This window comes from Triplophysa dalaica, chromosome 9 (assembly GCF_015846415.1).
Source record: "Triplophysa dalaica isolate WHDGS20190420 chromosome 9, ASM1584641v1, whole genome shotgun sequence".
Lineage (NCBI taxonomy): Eukaryota > Metazoa > Chordata > Actinopteri > Cypriniformes > Nemacheilidae > Triplophysa > Triplophysa dalaica.
The window spans coordinates 4,676,830-4,692,153 of NC_079550.1; positions in this window are offsets into that span (position 1 = coordinate 4,676,830).

Below are 15,324 nucleotides of genomic sequence, written 5' to 3' on the forward strand. Positions count from 1 at the left end.
TTCTGAGTTCATGGCCACCAGACTACACAACGTGCTACGGGAAAGTTCTGTAGAGAAAATACTTTCAATCCCAAACAGGCCTGTAAACATGAAAGAAAGCGCGTGAGCGTAATTTTCTTTCACCCACATAAACACACATCCCTCAGTTGCTTCATACAGAATATTTGTGATCCAGTTTTAATTCTCTTCGAAAGAGCAGAGGAGCACACCCTTCACCATCTATAAAAGCTCAGATGAAGTGCAGCTTGTCTTGCAAACCACCATTTAGCTTTCTTCACCGCTCTGTGCTGTTGTTATGACAATCTTGTGACATTCATGAAATATATACGGAAAACCGCATTGAGAAAGTGCAGGATGATATTTGAATACATCTCACTCTGCAGGGGACTGAAACCGCGCTAGCATCAAGGATGTCGTCCCCGGCTGTTTGGAAGCTTCTGCAGTCACACCGAAGCGTTTTTCATTGTCAAGTGAATTTCGGCAGATAAACGCGGTTTTTATTCATGTTGTGTGAGCCCAGACCTTTATCTGAAGGTCTAAATCTGTCACAATCTTCACGGTTGTGATAAATAACAGGTGTTGAAAATACACTACACGCTTCAATGTAAAGGTTAAAAAACACAGCTGAGGCGATGAAAGTCTTTCTAACACTTCAAACTATGGCAAGCCGAATTAGCTTATATTTTCCTTAGCGTTACTCATCGTATTTGCATTTTTACTTGTAGGAATTAAATTAGAGATCTCTATAATTACATGTTTACTAGTAACAATTAAGATTAGAGAGCTGTCATGGTTCCACTATCATGTCATGTTTTATTCTTGTCTCAAGTGGAGCCATGGCATTGCCTGATGGTTTTGTGTGGGGAGAGAGGTTTTTGACAATGACGGTCTTCCATACTCTCCCCGAGTCGCGTGATCATTCCTACCCTCCTGTTTCCTAGTTTCTGTTAATTACCTTGCCTATAAAGAGTCCTCATGTTTCTTTGTCTCGTCGCTCGTGCATTGTTTGATTCTTGCTGTTCCTGTTTGATGTTTGCTGTTCGTTCCAGTATGATGTGCCAAGTCATTGTTCCTTTTCCCTATTTCCACGTGTCTTAGTAAGTGTCAGTTTAGCGTTTGTTCCCAGTGTTTGTTTTGTTAGTTTAGTTAGTCCGTGTTCTTGTTTTGTAATATATATATATTCTGTTAGTTTTTCCCCCTCGTGGGTTTTGGTTTTGCCTGTGTTTTATAGTCTTGTCATTGTTTAATAAATCAGTGTTTACATCATACCGTCTGTGTCTGCCTGCACTTGGGTTCTCCCGCCATGTCTCAATTTGAGTTTCATGACAGAGAGCACTCTAAATGAATTAGAGAGCTCTGCAATTCCATTTTTACTAGTAACAATTACGATTAGAGATCTCTACAATTAAATTTTTACTAGTAACAATTATGATTAGAGAGCACTCTAAATAATTTGGAGTGCCCTGCAATTCCATTTTACTACTAACAATTGAATCACAGAGCTCTCTTACTTACTAGTATTAATTCCTTACTATTAATTTATAGAGCTCTCTTATTAAATCGTTACTAGTAAAAATGGAATTTCAGAGCTCTCTAATTCATTTGTTACTAGTATCAACTGAATAAGAGAGCTCTGTAATGTAATTCTTACGAGTAAGAACTATAATTACAGAGCACCACAATTACATTTTTACTAGTAAAAACTCGTACTCATTTGATACAAAATGCTTTGCTATTTCCTTACCAAATCACGCCTGCGGTGAAATGTGTTTAAAAATAAAAAGTCCCGTAGGGTCTTGGTCAGGTATTGGCATGACATTAATTTACTAATACATTTATCAGGATAATTTATATGCATCCCAATTACTAAAATATTGAAATGAAAAATCAGATGTTGACGAAGTATTTATTTAATAATTAAATTAATTATTACAAGGTATGCTGATGCTAATTATTATGCAGGTATGCTGATGCTACTTATGATTCCAAAAATGTAAAGATGGACATTTTTACATTGTGTAAAGGGAAAAAGTGAATTACTCATCTGTCAGGCTGCAGTGAAAAGGACCTGCATATCTGTAGTGTTTACAACATCCTGGTATGCAGTGGAAATAGTTGGAGTCTTACCATTTTATGGTTCTCTGTTCTTTCTTTCAGTGCAGACTGTATGTTTTTGAACTGAAGAATCACTAACTAAATGTCACAAAGGCTATTGTGCAGCATATAGTTTTGCCATTACATTGGCTAATATATATTTCGCAGATCATTTGTAGTGATTCACACAGAGAGCGAGAACCCAATTGCAGGCAGCGGGGAAGGGGTTAATAAAGAGACTTTAATAATAAAATACAAAACAAAAACCCACGATGGGGAAAACAAGACACGGCAGAATCAGGACATCATTCAACGACAGTGTTACCTAAAGATGACAAAAACAAAGTAGTAAAGAATCATTCCTGTATGCACAACATGTTGATCGCATTAGCTGGCTTCCCATAGTATAATCCTGTCGTAACAAATTACTAAGAGCTTGAGTATGTGTTGTTGTTTTATTTATTCATTAATTTAAAATAAACTAAATATGGTATAATATGCAGTGGCATTTGAAGATCTTGGCAGGATAATAAAAAAATGGAGAGACAAAAAGAGGACTTTGGGGCAGATTCCAGATCCTACATACATTTCTAATAATTGTAAATATTAATTCCAGTAAAAAAACTGCTACAACAGGCACAACTGTAGATTTCACCATCTTCTGAAAGACAAGGACAGAGACACAGAGTCAGAGAAAAAATTATGAAATAAGGAACACATGCTCAACTCGCTGGTCATGAGCTGGCCCTGAGCTAGGAGCTAGCTGCTTGGGACCAGCTAAGGACCAGGGCTGGGTTTCCCAGAACCTTCTTAACTCTACATCATTCTTAAGCCATACCTTAAAGGGGGTCGCACTCCAGATGCGGAAGCGCAGCGTAGCAATTCGCTATTAATGTGATAGAATCGAGAGGTTTCTGTATTAATGCACTGTTTTTCTGTTATTCCCAAACAGGAAAATACATCTTGCAGCCTATGGTGAAGTCAGTGTGTACATTAAAGATGATTTCAATCAAAGAACATCTAATTTAATGTTAAACTAAGTGTGGCGCGTTGTTTCGCTGCAGAACTCAGAACAGCGTCCTGAGTTGTAACATAGTGCTGTCGACAGACAGGTGCTGAATGGCGGCGCCGGTGTGTGAAGAAAACAATATGTGCATTTTTACAAACAATAGCACTAAGTGATGCTGCGCGGTGCTTCCGCATCCGGTGTGCCACCCCCTTTAAACGTGGTAGCGATATATTCTTAACAACAACGTAGTTATAAGTAGGTTTCGGGAAACCCAGCCCAGCACATGACCGGCTCAAACCAGCTAAGGACCAGCACATGACTAGCTTAAAGCAGCTCTAACCTGCTACCTTGCTTAAAAACTAACCAAAATATGCTATTTTTCCAACTCGGTAAGGAACAAATATATAATCAGGCCACCAATATTGTTATTCTTTGGATTTATTCCAATAAAATAAGAATCCGGTCACACAGAGAAAACATGTTATATGAAAAGCAGGGTATAGAGAAATGTTGTATATTATATATTTTAATGTTAAATTATATATTTTAATGTTAAAATATATAATAAGAGAGGGAGAAGCAGTTTGTTGCAGTTTAAGAATCAACAGAAACTCGTAAATGTAATTGATTAATAGTGTCTTATTGAGTCTAACGCAGTTTCGTTTCCATTGTGTGCGTCCGCTGAGTCACGTGCTGTTAGTTTGCATTTGTTTCGCATGTTATTGGGAGATATTGGAAGGCGTGTCCTGCTGAATCACATTACATCTTCTAGGGGCCCGTTTCAATAAGGAAGTTCAACCAACACCGAGTTAAAATCTGAACGCTGAGTTGATTTACTCAGAGAATCGCTACTCAGTTTCAGACCTGGGGCCCGTTCTTCGTACGTTGCTTAAAACATCTGAGATCAAATGAGACATGATATAATCGAGAGATGATATAATCCTGCTAATCATGGTCCGGCTAATTAGGTTCGTCAAACACACCTGCGGATATGATTAGTATAGCTGGATTGAGTTAGTGAGATAATTTGCGCGTTCATGCGCTTGTTTAAAAGGGGATATCTATCGATAGTAGAAACATTGATCAGCAACGCTTCTATTGGCTGCTGACCATGGCAAAAGAGGGAGCTCAGTTTTTTAACGCAGCAGAGCAAGAATTATTACTGGAAGGGTATGCTGAGTTTGAAAAATTAATCAAAATGCCAGGGAACACTTCATAGTGTGCAAAAGCCAGGAGAGAGGGCTGGCAAAAAGTAGCCGACAAATTAAATGCGTAAGTGTTCCATATTATGGTTATATCACTTATTATTACAGTATATAGTCTTATTTTAATAATTTCATAATTGCTTAATGTCAGAGCCAGCTCAGGACCGACTAGAACATGGGAACAAGTAAAAGTTAATAAACGTAATAGTAATTTACTTGCACATTTACTATGTGAAATCCATTTCGGTTCACAAAATCCTCTTCATTGGGGCCAGGTGGGGCCTTGATGGGACGTGTGTGCAGTCTATGGAACCAATAACGTTAGGGACGCCTGAGGAACAAATACTGTAAGTCCTAGGCTACTTTTTGGCATGATCACGATTGCATGATCTTCATTAACAATTATAATGTACCTGCATTGGCAAAAAAAATCTGCTTAACAGCATGTGGTCTTAAGTGGCTTGAAAATACCACAAAGCCCCCTAAAAACTGTTTGAGTGACAGATAAACTTTGCGAATGGCATGGCACAACATACAGCAATTTTACCCAAGTTTTCTGAATCTCCAATAGTGTAAAGGAAAGTGCCACTCGCAAAGAATTGCAAAACTATACAAACTGTTAGTGCAGTTGTTAAAGACCGACTCCGACGAGTCGAACATTTAACGTGTGGCTCCAACAAGTTGATAATGTAGATTACACCCTCCCGAGAAAAATGATATATCTCAATCAGTAGATTATCGCGCTGCGCTAAAGGATCCTGTCGATCTCGCAAAACGCGATTAACTCGAAAAGGTCTTCAAATTATTCTGGCACCTTCAGCAACGGATTCCTGACGTAAAAACAGACAAGACATGGCTGCGAAAGACTTCCCATATCAACTCCGCTTATAAAGCCGGGATCTAATCCTGTTAACGTGAAATAAACCTGCTCGCGAGCAGCTTAAAGATTGCGCACCTGTTGCTATGACAGCAAGTCTAGGATGAGCTTCGAAGAACCAAACAATCCAAGATCATGCCAAATCGTCAACAATCAAATCAAATCCAGCTTAATTACTTAGCGACGTACGAAGAACGGACAACAGCTGATTTGAGTTAGTTCAATCCACTCTGAGTAAATTCACCCTAGGTTATGCGCGTGCAGCATGGCGATGAAAAGCCATCATCAATTGAGTGAAGATAGCACGATTCACAATGGCAACGGCACGTGACAAGAAGCTCTCTGTTTATTTCTTGCCAATCGAATTGAAGGTACTGTTACAAGCGCACGGTGAATGTGAGCACTCATTTAGAAAAAAGAGCAACAGCCGCAGCAGCAAAAGAAAGAGAGCTGGCGTGGGAAAAAATTGCAATAAAAAGATCTTGGCAGCAGCTGAATATGAAATACAATAACATCATTCATTCAGGAAAGTTTAAAGAAATAAAATGCTCTTGCTAGTAGGATGCCTGATTGGGAAATGTTAAATATACTTCTTAAACTGGCCTTAAAAGTTAAGATAAAACGTCCAAACCGTGCCTCACAATTCTCTTCCGACATAAATGTAACTCTCTGCGAATTAATGCAGCTTCCTCATCTACGGGTTCCTGAATAAACAGGACATGCCATTTTAAGGTCTGTGTGACTAAATTGAGCGCGATTAGGAACACGAATGAACAAACAAATGGCGTATGCAATTTCAACACTGCTCGCATTTCAAAAAGGGGTGGAGATTGTAACAAACCCTGGGTTTGCGGAATAAAACCTGCCTCCGACCAGGTTATGTTCACGGAGTAGGTTACTCTGGTTACTCACTCGAGTATAAGATACCTCGATTTCTGAAATGGGCTTGACTTACCCCGCTGTCGCAGGTTTGACATACCTCACGTTCTGAAGCCAAAAACCCTGAGTATTCCATTTTCTGGGGTTTACATTTAAATCTGGGCATTTATCCAAAGCGACTTACATTGCTTTTATCCTATACATTTTACATAGGTATTTGCAATCCCCTTGGATCAAACCCCAGAACCTGCGTTGTTAACGCAATGCTCTTACCACTGAGCTAAAGGGTTGACTTACTCGGAGTTTGCACTAACCCTGCTTTCTGAAACGGGCCCCAGAAAGGCAAGAAACCTGGGAGTGGAGATCGATGATCAGCTTACCTTCACAGATCAAGTTGTCAGCACCACCCGGTCCCGTAGATTCATCCTCTACAATATTAGGAAAATTAGACCGTTCCTATCAGAGCATGCTACGCAAGTTCTAGTACAGGCTCTTGTCCTGTCCAGGCTGGACTACTGCAATGCGCTACTGGGTGGACTTCCAGTTTGCACAACCAAACCTCTACAGATAATCCAGAATGCCGTGGCAAGAGTTATCTTTAATGAACCAAAGAGAGCGCACGTCACTCCTCTATTCATTAAGCTTTATTGGCTCCCCTATGTAGCTTGCATCAAATTCAAGACTCTGCTCCTGGCCTACAAGACCACCACTGGTTCGGCACCCCCTTATCTTCACTCGCTACTGCAGACATATGTACCCACCAGATCCCTATGCTCTGCAATCGAACGACGTCTTGTGGTGCCAACCCAAAAAAGGTAAAAAATCTCTCTCATGCACCTTCTCCTGAACGGTTCCACCTATGTGGAATGCCCGCTGGTATAAGATCTGCTGATTCTGTAGCCATCTTTAAAAATCGTCTGAAAACACATCTCTTCCGTCAACATCTGACTGACCAGTTCTGACTTCTATTCCTTCTCTACTCTTAATAAAAAACAAAACAACAAAAAAACCCACTAACTTAAATCTGTATACTGTGTTAGGCTATATGAGACGTCTTCTTTATTTGATTGCACTTATGCTTTTGTACTTATGCTGTCCCAATTGCTTCTATTGCTTACCCCACCTGTAAAGCGCTTTGGATAAAAGTGTCTGCTAAATGACTAAATGTAAATAATTATTGTTGGAGCCAAAAATTTATTAATGCACTACTGGGCGCTGTGGAACTGAGGAACACCTAATTGCTGGGAACAGCTGTTCAGATAATTTATGGTATCTGGGGGAATTGTTTGGTGTGCGCATGGGTGGTGGGAACATATGTTTCTTACCATAGCCATAGCCATCATTTGGTTTTGGATTATTTTTTACTTGTAATATGTAATTCTTCATTAAACAACACCGGATCAATTGATTTGATTGTATGGACATTGTTTATTTTAAGCTATCGTTTCAAAGCAACAAAATAAACACACGTTACTGCGCATGCGCGCATTTGTGGAATGCCCTTAACTTCTGGTGCAGATTTGCAAATAATAAGAGTGCGTGTAGATTATTTCTGATAACAACCAAAAGAAACCTTGAAGAACCGTAACTTAATTAACTTAACATACAACAAAATTCAACCAATTGTTATACAATTATTTTACAATAAAATTATAATATCATAAATTGAATAAAATCTAAATTGTTATATTATTATACACTAGTCAGACCAATAAACAAACCCAGACCGGTAACGTTAGTTACCTGCAGTCCCTCGTGCGAGTCTGATTAAATTATCTGTACAGGAAAGCAGTTACAATTACCATACATGCCATTTCTCCGGGACATGTCCTTCGCCTTGTGGAGGTCGCATTTGTGGACCGCATACATCATAGAGGTTGTCTCGTTTCAGATAAAAAACATAAAATTAACATGCTTGTAGAAAACACAGGAAAGTATTTTTAAAATGTTGTTACACATTCACTTGCACTGGTTTTGTGTCCATACAATCGAAATGAATGGATGCCGTCACTGTTTGGTAGCACGTGTCTCGGAAAAATGGCACGTATGGTCACCCCACTGTATTGTCCAAGGATCAGGACAAATTGTATTTTGATGCTATGGGAATACTCAACTCAACTCAACTTTATTTATATAGCGCTTTTTACAATTTTCATTGTTACAAAGCAGCTGTACATGAGACACATTTAATACAAGTATGAATTCTAAAGCAGCCCCCCGGCCAGGCAGATAGTGCAAAACAATATGCAAACGGTGGTGAGGAACCCAAAACTCCCATCGAGAAAAAAAACCTCAGGGGAACCCAGGCCCAACCAGGGGATTCCAGTTCCCCTCTGGCAAAAGCTGCTGCGTCTGCACAAGCTCAACAGTGCTTGCACAACAAGGCTTAGTAAAAATATAAAAATTAAGGATTAAAGATTATCATTAACAATCTAATAGCATTTGAAATGTTGTAGGAAAAACAAAGTTGTCGCGTCCTTTATCCAGCTCTATCCTCTTAGCACTTGTCAGGTCACCGCTTCCCATTCTCAGCTCTGCCATCAGGTCTGGGCATGAACTGCATCCTGCGGTAACCTTTCTTAATGCGGTATACTGTTTCTTAAAATTCAAGATTCAAAGTGTTTATTGTTTAAAATTCTTACTTTGCTGCCCACAATGAGTGCCAAGACAGTGCAAATGCACACACATACACAAACTATACACACATACAATGTAAGAAACATAATAATAAAAACTATGCTGAAACATAATAATAAAAACTAAAAATAGACTATGTATATGAAATGTATTTATGCAAATGTACAGTATTAACGTATGTGTAACAAACAATAGTGCAGGAACGTGTGCAAATTTAGTGCAATTTACATGATAACAATAGCAGCAGTAATAGTAACAGACGTGCAAATTGAGTTGAGGCTACATGAGTACTATTAGCATACATACAATGGTAGTAATAACAGCAAAAACATTACAAATGTTCAAATGAGATGAAACAGCTGGACCGAATGTTCTCTGAGATTGGTTAGTCCACTAGCTAGCTACCTGTTGAAGAGTCTAATAGCTGTGGGGAAGAATGAGTTCCTTAATCTGGAAGTCCAGCAATTTACACTCCAGTACCTCTGTCCTGAGAGAAGGAGTGTGAACAGTCTGTGTTTGAGGAGGGTGGGGTCTTTAATGATGGATGCAGCTCTTCTGTCGACTCTGCGATGGTAAATGGACTGCAGTGAGGGCAGTGGAGTCCTGATGGACCTCCCTGCAGTCTTCAGAACTCTCTCCAGGCGATTATTGTCTTAAAGCATTCATAAGTAAAGCCGAATAAATGCATTGCCTTATGCAAACCCCAGATTGTAAAGTATGTAATAACAAGGAATTACACATTCTGTCTTTTAATCAATTGTTTGCATATGCCCATTTTACATTCCTAAAATTCAGGCATTAAAAAGGGAACATAATTACTGCTGGTTTAAAAGACAAATTGGTAATATTTAAAAATTGAACATTTGGGCATTGTGTAAAATAACCTGTAACGTTAATGATAATCAAGACTAAAGAGGAAAACTGCCAGAATATATATGATGGCCTATACAATAAAAAGAATAATACATTTAGTATATCATTATACCAACACAGCACACTAAGCCATTTTACAAAGACATATGACAAGATTATCAAACACAATACAGTTAATAACACATTTAAATATTACAGAAATTAAAGTAGAATTCTAGCACAGTAAACTCTATTTAGATATCCACAGATTAATATTATTGTCCTTCTTGGCAGTTTAATTAAGTAGATTTAAAATCATAAAATTAAACGATGCGTATTAATCTAATCTTCACGCTGATGATAGGATACTACTGCTGATTTAATATAGCTGACGGACACTGATCATGTTGACATGCTTTAACCCCATTTAAAATTTAAATCATGAGCTGCCTATAGTATTATGATCAAAGTCATTGTTGCGGTTGCCAATACCGTATTACAGTTTCATTTAAAAATGGTCAGAAAATAAACAACTTGAATAATAAACAGATCATATTACAGCTAGCTGTCAGAATCTAATGGTTGTTGTAGTGACTTTAAGGCTATAAGGCTAGTTACCAACTCTCACTTCGGTTGCGTTAAGTTTGCAACTCAAATCAAGCTAGACAGCTGTTTTATTTTTATTCTTAAGGAAACCAATCTCACTTAACGTTTAAGACACCAAACTGTATGCAAATGATGAAAGTACCCACTCTTGATTGTGGTCTATTCTGTCCGAGTCAGTGTCCGTGAAGCTTGCTTTTCCACGACCCAGTAGCCCAGTGCGACTCTGCGAGACTCGACTCGTCAGCCTCGGACATTTAGCCCAAAAGTGCCCAAACTTTTCCCAAAATGCCATTCTGGTGTAAAAATAAACTCTGACGCAGTTGAAGCCAGATTCAAAGTGACAGAAACTCTGTGAAACGTCTTATATGAACAGCGCGATGTCTGTGTGCTGGCCACTCCCCTTATGAAAATAGTTTGTCTGCTTTTCTACACCAAATATACTTTTTATTAAAGTATGGTTGTTAAGGACACTAAACTTTGATCAGGCTAGCTGTTTAACAGCTGTAGACTGTAATCCTGAGTTTTTTTTTCTCGATTGGAGTTTTGGGTTCCTCGCCACCGTTTGCATACTGTTTTGCACTATTTGCCTGGCCGGGGGGGCTGCTTTAGACTTCAGAAGTTTTACATAATTAATATTGCATATAGGAATTTATAGTCCGTTTAATATTTGACCTGTGGTTCTGTCTCCTTTATCTTAAATGTGTGCTTTCACTGTACCTTTTTTTGTTTTTACAGGTGTATGACTTTAGTTGTTTTACTTGTAGTCAATGTGTCTCATTTACAGCTGCTTTGTAACAATGAAAATCGTAAAAAGCGCTATATAAATAAAGTTGAGTTGAGTATGCAAACTGGATGAATATGCATAAGGTAAGGCATGGTCACCATAATAATGAGATGGCGCTGAACAGAGAGCTCTATGATGTTATTCTTACTAGTAAGAATTGCGATTGCAGTGCTCTCTAATTCAGTTGTTACTAGTCAAATTGCAAATACAGAGCTCTCTAATCGTAATTATTAGTAGTAACATCTGAATAAGAGATCTCTACCATAGTGTTTCTTACTAGTAAATATTATTAGTAAGAATCGCATTCAAGAGCTCTGTAACTGGAATTCTTACTAGTAAACATTTATTTAGAAAGCTCTCTAGTCATAATTATTGCTAGTTAAAATTTAATTACAGAGCTCTATGATTAAAATGGTTACTTGTAAGAAATACATTAGAAAGATGCTCTGTAATTAAAAATGAATGGAAGTCCATGGAGATATATGACTAGTAATATTTTAATTAGAGAGCTCTCTTATTGTAATTTTTACTAGTAAAAATTGAATTGTAGAGCTCTCTTATTATAATTCTTAGTACAAATCGAATTGGAGAGCTCTCTAATCGTAATTGTTACTAGTAAAAATTGAGTTATAGAGCTATGTAATTATAGTTGTAACTAGTAAAAATTAAATTATAGAGCTCTCTTATTTAATTCTTACTAGTAAAAATGCAATTACGACGAGTAATGCTGGGGACAATTTAAGCTAATTCAGCTTGCCACACAGCGCACCTAATCACACACATAGATATTAACATTAATTGTGGGTGGGTAAGAGCATTTTCTTTCATTTTTTCTGGAGCTGCAGATTTTTGCAGAAGAACAATGGTAACGGTACGTGTGTGTGTGTTTCAGTGGCTAATGGTCTACAGTCTCTCCCTGTGTGAGACCTTTATTATAGCAGCTCAGATCATTAAGCAGACCAGCGCTATACTGCACTGCATTTCATCATTTCTGTGCTTCTCTTCTAAGCTAACACACACACACACACAAACGATCACGTGAGCAGCCATGTGATTAAACATATAGCACAGAGGCAATGCCAGTAGTCAGAATGGAATACTAATGTGCTGCGTGCTGCATTCTGCAGATGTCATGTACTATATACTGTTAATGTTTTGTAAAAATGAGATGAGGACAGGATTACTAGGAATTGTAGACAAAACAGATGTCAGTGGTGGGAAATATATAATGGAATCAAAACACTTTCATATATTGAAATCGAATGTTTTATTTAGTATTAATATAATATGAAATGTTGCAATTGCTTATGTATAATTTAATGTATTGTTATATTTAAACCATGTAAAATATGTATCAAATGATCTGTCTTTCATCCATCCCTCTATCCATCCATCTACTCGTATATCAGCCTATCTGTCTGTCTGTCTGTCTGTCTGTCTATCTATCTATCTCTGTATTGAAAAGTAAGAATAGCATTGTGGGACTATAAATGTGTCATGGAACACGTGGAAGAACCCAATTACAGGCAGCCGTGGTGAAGGGGTTACAGGTAAGATTTATTTATAACAAAAACACAAAACAAAAACCCATAAGGGGGTAAAGCAGTAAACACATGATAATAATACAGGTAAAGAGAAACGAAGACTAACTAAACACTAGACTAACCAAACACTAGACATGAACTAAACTCAACACTTACTGAGACAAGACGGAATAATCCCATAACAGGAACATGAGCACGGGGAACAGGTAAGCACATGGGCAACAGGTAAACACAGTAGTATAGGGCACAATAGTACAATATACGAGCATAGGACAATGAACAAGAGGGTTATTTAAAGGGGAGCAAATCAAGAGGGGACAGGTGCAGGGCATGAACTAATTAACAATCAATAACGAGGAATACAAGAGGGCAGGAACAAAGACGAGTCAGGTGAGAGCATATGGACCGCCAAAAGGGATGAAAATGCCTCTCCACATAAAAGAAGGAATCCTGCCATGATTCTGCCAAAAGACCAAAAGAGACTTGACACTATGAGACCGATTCATGACATAAATGAATGGGTGTGTATGTTGTGTAGTTTTCTTGTAAAGTGCCTCTTGTGGTCTGTGTGTTTTAGCGCTGTATTAGCAGATGGCAAGCTTATGTAATTGGTGTGGGCGAGATAACAACAGCAGCATGTTTGAATTCAAGACCCCGAAAATCACTCCATACACACTCAGAACACAAACCATGAAATTTTGCCCTGATTGTATACCTCTCTTACATACAAGACTAGCCTAATTCAATTAAGTAAACGATGCTGATGACATGAAGGTCAAAATGCAGAATTCTGTCCCTCATTATATGCATTTATACATTTGGCAAACGCTTGTGCATTCGACAAGTGCATTCAAGCTATACATTTTGTCGGCATATGTGTTTCTTGGGGATCAAATGGCCTTTGCTCTACTAATGCAATGCTCTACCAGTTGCTTAACCAAAAAGGCATATATGTGAACATTCCTTTCCAATCGTCTTTTCATTTTCCGATGCATAGTGGAATCAGAAACATCATATTGACAACTGTTCTGTCAGCCGAAACCCTGACACCAGCCCACCATTCAGAATAAAACAGATGTTTGATGTGGACGCCCTTAAATTCTCCCTTCCTTCCGCTTCCTAACACACACAAACAGGCTGCCAGCATCGTAGCCGGCATGACTAATTCCTATGCATGAGACCCCGGCGTCGTCTATTCTGGGTTGTTAGGATGGAGCATGTGAATCATAGTCTTTGTGTAGTAATTGCCCGTCTTTTGTCTTCCCCCACCCCACTTGGCTCTGATTGGTTAATGAGGCTTGTTAAATGCAGAAGCTCAGAGACAGCTGAGCGCAGAGGGGGGCGTCAGATGGTCTTTTCTGTCTCTAAATTTAATCAGCCAACAGCCTTAAGAAACACATAAATACAGGAGGAATCATCTCGGTGACCGAATCATTAAACTCCTGAGAAAGATGTTCATAAAGTAGCACGGCACATAAGTGTCACATAGGGACAATTGCTGTGTTTGGGATAGCGGTCAGTATTAATGCTGGCATAAAGCATTTATAATGTGCACGAGCACAACTGATGCAGGTAACGCGTTACTCTAATCTGACCAGATTTTTAGTAACGAGTAATCTAACGCGTTACTTTTTCCAAACCATTAATCAGATTAAGGTTATTTATCCAAGTCACTGTGCGTTACTATTTTTGTCATTTTCCTTAGTAAAAATATATATGTTTTGCTTTCTTCTTGCGTCTCAGGGAGTGAAGTCACGTAGCATTATGCGATAAGTCACGTTTTCAGCATGATGACAATTCACGTGTAATAGCCTCAAACACGCAGCGACACAAACGTTAACAACAATGGAGGGAGGAGAGAGATGCGCGTTTCTAACTGGAAGTACAGTCACGAGTCTCTGTCCGCTAGACGACAATATTAAGGTTCGTTGTACTCTCTGTGCTGGCGACAAAGTGCTATCTAGCTACAAAAACATTACGTCAAATTTGAAGAAACAATTGGAGTCGCAGCACTGCACAGTCCAATTTACAGAGCAAGTCCCACCAGGTGTTGCGAAGCAAAGAGCAGCAGGTCCCCCACCACCCAAACAACAAATGCTGGACTTTGGTGCAAAACCAGTAAGTGGGGGAGAGTTGAAGAAGTTGGTTGGGCAGTAGTGATGCGCGGATTGCGGTTAAACCGAGGGCGCTGCGGATGATCTGCGGGTCGGGTAATAAAAAAATACAATCATATTAATTTGCGGGTGGGTCGCGGATGGATGATATCATATACAATATTAACAATATTTCTCAAAAAATACGAATGTGTTTTAAATGCATTTTTCATGAGGCGCTAATTTGCAGTCATTTAAAAGAAATGCGCGCGTGGCGGCGGTAGAGGACGGTCTATTTCTTAAAGCAGGAATGGAGGCAAAACAGATCCGAGAGAAATGTAAAAAGGGAGAATTAAAAAGAAAAAAAGGTAGAAAAGAAAAGTACCGTGTGGGAGCGTTTTTAGCGAAGTGTCAAGGATGAATCAAGGGTATAAAATATGCAACGACTGTGAGGCATTGTTTATGAACGCCATAAAACTGGTACCTCAAAAATGGTACATCATGCATGATGTGTGTGCTAAATCGAAATATTAGATTAAGCATTTATAGACAAAGAAGGTGCTAGAAAATTTACTGAGTAATTTAAATGACGATCGGGTCCGAGTCGGGTGCGGATATCTATATTTAATTGTGGGCGGGTGGATAATTTATTTGAAACAGCGGACGCGGGTGACATTTTACCTTATCCGCGCATCTCTATCGGGCAAATATGTTGTAGAGGAAATGCTGCCCTTAAACACGGTT